General features: G+C 37.9%; 1 non-coding gene across 1 annotated transcript; it reads right to left on the bottom strand.

Annotated features, from left to right (window-relative positions):
• Positions 1-6,245: 6,245 nt before the first annotated feature.
• Positions 6,246-6,352, bottom strand: LOC118483442. The gene has a single exon (XR_004870730.1). It is a non-coding gene; the product is annotated as a small nucleolar RNA R71 (small nucleolar RNA).
• Between the last annotated feature and the right edge of the window lie 315 nt (positions 6,353-6,667).

Genomic DNA, 6,667 nt, shown 5'->3' with positions numbered 1-6,667 from the left:
TTTCAGATTTCTTTTTCGACTCAACATCAACAGGTTTCAAATTTGGACACTTGCGTGCAAAATGTCCTGTTTGATCACATTTAAAACATGTTCTCTTTGAAACATCTTTGACCTGTTGTTGTTTCGTTTTCTTTTGAGCATAGAACTCTTCATTAGACTGACGCCTAAATTGGAGTTCTTTCTCTTCTTCCGAACTTGTTCCATGAACAAAATTCATTTTTGCCTGATAATTCGGCGTTTCATTTCTTTTCCAACTTTGTTTCTTTTTATAACCCAACCCAGCCTTCATGTTTTTCTTCTTGTAACTAGGTTTGTTATAAAAAGTTTTGTGACCTTTTCCAGCAAACTTTGGAATTTCAGATTTTTCAATCTCAACCATTTTAAAAACTTTATCAATCTTTTCTGAAATCACATTCTGAATCGGGAATACAACCTCTAAGAATAATTTGTCTGATCCAATCATGGTATAAACCAATCCTTTTGAATCATCATTCAAATTTTTCTCGGATTTTGAGTTTTTCAGATATTCTTCATGAAAACTACCTTCATTTTCATCCTGTGATTCAGATTTACCTTTTTCAACCGACTCTTCTTTCAACACACTTTCAACGACCTTACCTACCACCTCTGAATCACTAGTATCATCAGATTTGGAATAGGTTATGTCAATGTTGTCTGGCAATTGATCTATCATGTTGAAAGCTTTTTCGACCTTTTCATCATTATAAAATGCAAACTTTTCCGGTGGAGGAACTTGATGAAACTCTGAGCCAATACCTTTCTTGTTTTTCTCAGAATCATCATCACCCGGTTTTATGTTGAAAATACGTTCAAGCACATATGATGACGCATGATAACTTTTTAACTTGTTTTTATCCTGTTCTAAATCAGCAATCTGACGCTTTAGCTTAGCAACATCCTCAATGTAAGAATTTACAACTTGTTGCTTTATTTCATACTGTCGCTTAAACGTATCAGTTGTTTCAGAACAGTATTTCAATCTCGATTGAACAAGTTTCATTTGACTCTTCACATCTTCATATGACGTTTTAGTAATGTGATAAGCCAATTTTATTGAATCATATTCCTTTTTCATTTCTTGAAAAGCATTCTCTTTTTGATCACATTCTCCTGTCTTTTTCAAAACATTTTCTTTCAAAACTTCATTTTCTTTTTCTAAACTTTTGCATTTTTGTGTGAGCTTTTCGTCATTATCTTTTAAAATCTTTTCGTTTTCTAACATTTCCTTGCATTTATTTTTGGAAACTTCTTCGATTTTAGTGAATTCAAGATCTCTTGTTCTGAATTTTTTATCTTTTTAGTACAAGTACTGCACGTTTCCATGCATTTCTTGCACTGTTCAACAATTTTTAAGATTTCAGATTCAGTTGGCGTATTTACATCAATGATTGGCACTTCAGTTTTCGCGTCCGTTTGTATCTGATCAGCTTCATTCTTCTTCTGTTCTTCACAAACACCAGCAACCACCAAACTCTCATTTTTCACTCCTTCTTCTTTCTTCACATCCTCCACTTTCACAGCTTCGACTTTAACTTCCTCAGCGACCTTCTTCAAATCGTTCACCATTTCATCAACATTTTTCTTCATTCTCTCTTCATCCCTCTTCCTCAAACTTGATGTCATGGCATGTCTTATGATTTTTTCAAGCCTTTTCGCATATATTTTATCTTTTGGAGCAATTGAATAATATTCGACGGATAGAGGAATTACTAAAAGAACATCATCAAAAATTATGTCCCTCTTGGGAACAACAGGTTCACCCTCTCCGTTGACATAGCACTCTCGCTTCTTGTCCCATGTTTTATAGCTGACAGCATCTTCATACTCTTCTTGCATTTCATTAATTCTGTTTCCAGCAATGCTTCTTTCTCTGTATGTTTTCTCATTCAGAATCTCTTCTCTGGTTTTCACCTTGATTCCAGCCATGATGTTATCTCCTTGTAATCTCAGCACCTTTTAATCACAACACCTGAATCGCGATGAGGATCCGTTTGGGCGAGTATCCGAACTGGTGAATATTCTGTGCGAACTGAAATTCAATTTGTCAAACCATGTGAACTGCTATGACCCGGATCAAATTTAAACGACCTGACCCTATTTCGTGCAAACTGGATCTTATCAGACCAACCAAACTGTACGAATTGAACTTAAATCCAAATGACCTGGTCCACTCGATTGTAAGCACTATACGACAAAAATGACTTGATCACCTTCAACAACAACACATGGGCCGACAATAACAGTTTATAATATGATTCTATTAGGCCGCACACCTTATCAACATATGGGCTGCCGTGTATTAAATGAACTTTGACTAATGAGAATAGATTTGAAAAAGTGACCGACAAACTTATATTGCTTTTAAAGTGATCTGACAAAACACATGCGAATATTCTTGATCCTAATGATTTACATGTGAATTCAAATTAGAATTAAATGCTGTATTGGACTGTCTGAATTAAAAGTAGCCGACAAAATATACATCTATTTAATTCTGATTGGGCCGCTATATTCGATTAGTGTGATCTCAAGGCCCTCACAACTTGACTTTAATATTGTCTTGATTTTAATTGGACCTCAATATGCATGACCGACAATTTAGAATCACAAGACACTTTAATTGGGCCGATTAACTGTTTTTAATTTTAACTTTAATATGATTTACATTGCCGACAATTTTATCACATGTGACTTCTGTTGCATTTAATGTTTCACATGTAAACTTACAATCTCAAACCAAATGAAGGAATCTTTTCAAACGAAATGATGACTTTTCATACGAAATGAGCAACTTCACACGAAAGGGAAGTCATTTCGTACGAAATGATATGTTTTTCAAACGAAATGGACGTCTCTCAAATGAAATGAACTTTATTTCGTGCGAAATGAAGCATCTTCATGCGAAATGAAAGTGATTTCGTGCGAATTAAAAGATATTTTCAAGCGAAATGATGAAATGTAGCCATTTCGTGCGAAATCAAGTTCAAATTCAAACGAAATAGTGTACTTTGGTGCGAAATGGAGCTGTTGTCACACAAAATCGGACAGAAAAACTTAGATTTCTCCTAAACGGCTTGGAATTAAGATCTGAAACTTTGTAGGGTTGTAGATCAGGTGTTTTCGCACAACATATCCAAAAATCAGCAAATTTCGACCATCAAAACCTGTTCAATTTGACGATTTTCAGTGAAAAACGTGAAAAAATGAAAAAGATGAAGAAATAGATGAAATCTGATGTAATTTGGATCTGATTCTGATGATTTTCTATGCGTAATCGTGTTATAGATCCGCGCAATCGAGCTCCTGCTCTGATACCACTTGTTAGGACCGGTTTTGACTCCGAAACGATTGCGAAACGAACGTGTGACGTGCGGAATCCGTACACGAACGTGACCTAACACACGAGACGTAATATAAACGTGATTCTATATAAGATTTGATAACGTATAGCACCTCGAATCACTTTCTCTCTCTAGACTCTCTCTCTAGATCTAGAGCTCTCCAAATGACAAATGTAGTAAAAGTCTCTAAACTAACTCTAACTCTCCTATTTATAGGCCTTGGCTTACAAGGAAGTTCACCTTATTTACAAATATGCCACCTTGCCTTTCTTGACTAAATATAACAATATAAAGCTAGATATCTTCAGTTTCTTGCTACGGCTCGGATTGACGAAGGCGATAGACATAAATGCACTAACAGCAAACCACCTCTCTCACACTTCACCCACCCACCACCACCATCACAACCCACATCCACCACCATCATCCATCATCCATCATCCATCATAGAGTGTGTGTAGTAGTCTCGGGATCCAAGATTGATAGTAAGAGTTCTTGACAATCAAAGGTCATGTTTGCCTAAGTCTCTTACATCACTTGGTGAAGACAAGCATTTAGTGTAATACTTTTTATTTTTAATCTTTTCGCACTTTTTATTTGGTTATGTATTAATGACTTTAATAACAAGTTTCGTATGTTGAAGGTGAAACTTCCTTATCATTTGTTCGTGGTGTCTTGGCGTTATTTTACTGTCTATATAAAATAAAAGATTTACACCATTCATATCTCCACGGTCTATATGGAGATATGTTGGCTACCTGGTCGGGAATTAAGGGAATGGTTTGGTAGGAGTCTTGCCTTGTTCAGTGTATAGATCTTGCAAGGACCTGGGTCAAGCTTAGTAGGACCTCCTTCAATACCCACTGGTATTGGATGGCGGGGGTTTGAATTTCTTGATCCCCTCATATGTAAACTACTATTAAAATATTAACCCGGCTACTTAGGATTGTATCCCTGCTGACTCAAACTACTTAGCCGAGGGTAACGTCACCTTCAAAAGAGGGGCCTACCACATTACGCATTAATAACTTAATTAATTATCTTTCAATAATCCAACCCTTTAGAATTGTATCCTTGCTGACTCAAACTACTGGGTTGAGGGTTACATCACCTTCAAAAGAGGGGCCTACTACTATAACTAAGATAATCTCTTAAAAAGTGCAAAAGTGCGGAAATAATCAAAGGTTACACTAAACGCGAGTCGGATCCAAGTGATTCATCTTGTATATCTGTTTTTATTTTTATTTTTATTTTTCAGCATTTTTAGTTTTTGTTTTCATGTTTAAACCTTTTTCTAAAATTTTGATTTGATTAGATGTTGAGGATAAACCGGTATTAAAAGCTTTTGTGTCCTTGGACGACCTCGGTATCTTACCAACGCTATACTACGCTCACGATGGGGGCACTTGCCCATATGTGTGTTTAGTGTTAGTAAAATATCGTGTTTTATAAATTTAAAACTTGACTAAAGTGTAAAAAGGGCTAAAAATACACATAAAAATTATATAACGCTACACAGCATCAAGTTTTTGGCGCCGTTGCCAGGTACACAAGGATTTTAAAAAATTTTGGAATCAACGGCCTAATCGTTTTTCTTATTTTTCTTTTTTTTAGGATTTTTTCTTAATTTTTCAAGTTTCTGCAGAGCTCAGCACGGGCCGTGCCTGGTCGGACACGGGCCGTGCCCAGCATTGTTACTGGCAGTTTTTATTTTCCGAGTTACAGAGAGTTGAGCACGGGGCCGTGTCGGTGCAGCACGGGGCCGTGTCGAGCTCCCCAGTAACAGGGATCCGCAAAACAATTACTGTATCTCCGACCACGGGCCGTGTTCATCTGAGGACGAGGCCGTGGTGAAACTTCTGACCAACGTTCTTTTTTGTTTTTATTGCAGGACTTGGAACCCAGGCGCCACATCTGAACTTTCCACGCAGTGTATGAGCTCCAGTTCTAGTAGAGACATAAAAGAACCTTTAGACAAACCCGAACACTTTCTAAGATAAAGACTTAAAGCCAAAAATCAAGAGAAAGTTTCGGGGGACCCACTTCCAATGGCGGATCAACGTACCCTCATTGATTACCTACGACCAATGTTGTAGAAGGCGCTAGGCGCTAGTCGGGCGGTGAGGTATAGCCTAGGGATTAATCAGGATTAATCGAGATTAATCGGGATTAATCGGAATGGGATTTTTATATGTATTTTTTCAAAATTATATATATATACCCAATAATATAAAAATAATACTTCAAAATTCACATAACTACTTCAAGTTTCAGATAGTATGGTTCGATTTTGACCGATTTTGACCAATTTTGACCGCCTAGGACCGCCAAGAACCGACTAGGACCGATTTTTATCGATTTTGACCGACTAATATTGTCCGATTAATCCGAATTTTGACCGCCTAGGACCGATTTTGACCGATTTTTGACCATGACCGATTAATTGACCGCCTAGCTCAAAATTAGGCAGTAGATGACCGCCTAGCGCCTAGGCGCCGATTAATCGGCCGCCTAGGCCGATTTCTGCAACCATGCCTACGACCCACCGTAGGTAATCTCGGCGCCGCTATCAGTGCACCGAATGTCGAGGCCAACAACTTCGAACTTCGGCCGCATTTAATACAAATGCTCCAAAACTTCGCAACCTTCCATGGGCTTTCGGACGAAGATCCCCATTTACGTATTACTAACTTCTTGGAAATATGTGATACTTTTCGGATCAATGGAGCATCAAATGACGCCATCCGCCTTCGAATGTTTCCATTTTCGCTAAAAGACCGAGCTAAGGCTTGGCTTAATACCCTCCCAGTTGGCTCGGTAAACACCTGGGATGAACTAGCCCAAAAGTTTTTATATAAGTATTTCCCTCCTGCTAAAACGGCTAAATTAATGTCTAAAATTAATACATATTCACAAGAGGACGGGGAATCCTTATATGAAACTTGGGAAAGGTTCAAGGAGCTACTGAGAAAGTGTCCTCATCATGGTCTTGCAGTATGGCAACAAGTATCCACTTTTTATAATGGGTTGTTGCCACACACAAGACAAACACTTAACTCTAGCTCCGGGGGACTTTTAGGTAATCGTCGCCCAAATGAAATTTATAATCAAATTGAGGAAATTGCTTAAACCAATTTTCAGTGGCACACTCCCGAGGCACAAAATCTATTGCCCCAGGCGCCCATAAGGTTGATGAAAGCACCTCCTTGCAAGCCCAAATCGAGGCCCTTTCTTCAAAAATCAAAAAGTTAGAAATGGCAAAAATGGCCTCGGTTATGGCTTGTGAAGGGTGTGGTGGGCCACAT

Source organism: Helianthus annuus, chromosome 10 (genome assembly GCF_002127325.2).
Source record: "Helianthus annuus cultivar XRQ/B chromosome 10, HanXRQr2.0-SUNRISE, whole genome shotgun sequence".
Classification (NCBI taxonomy): Eukaryota; Viridiplantae; Streptophyta; class Magnoliopsida; order Asterales; family Asteraceae; genus Helianthus; species Helianthus annuus.
This window is presented reverse-complemented; position numbering and strand designations above follow the sequence as displayed.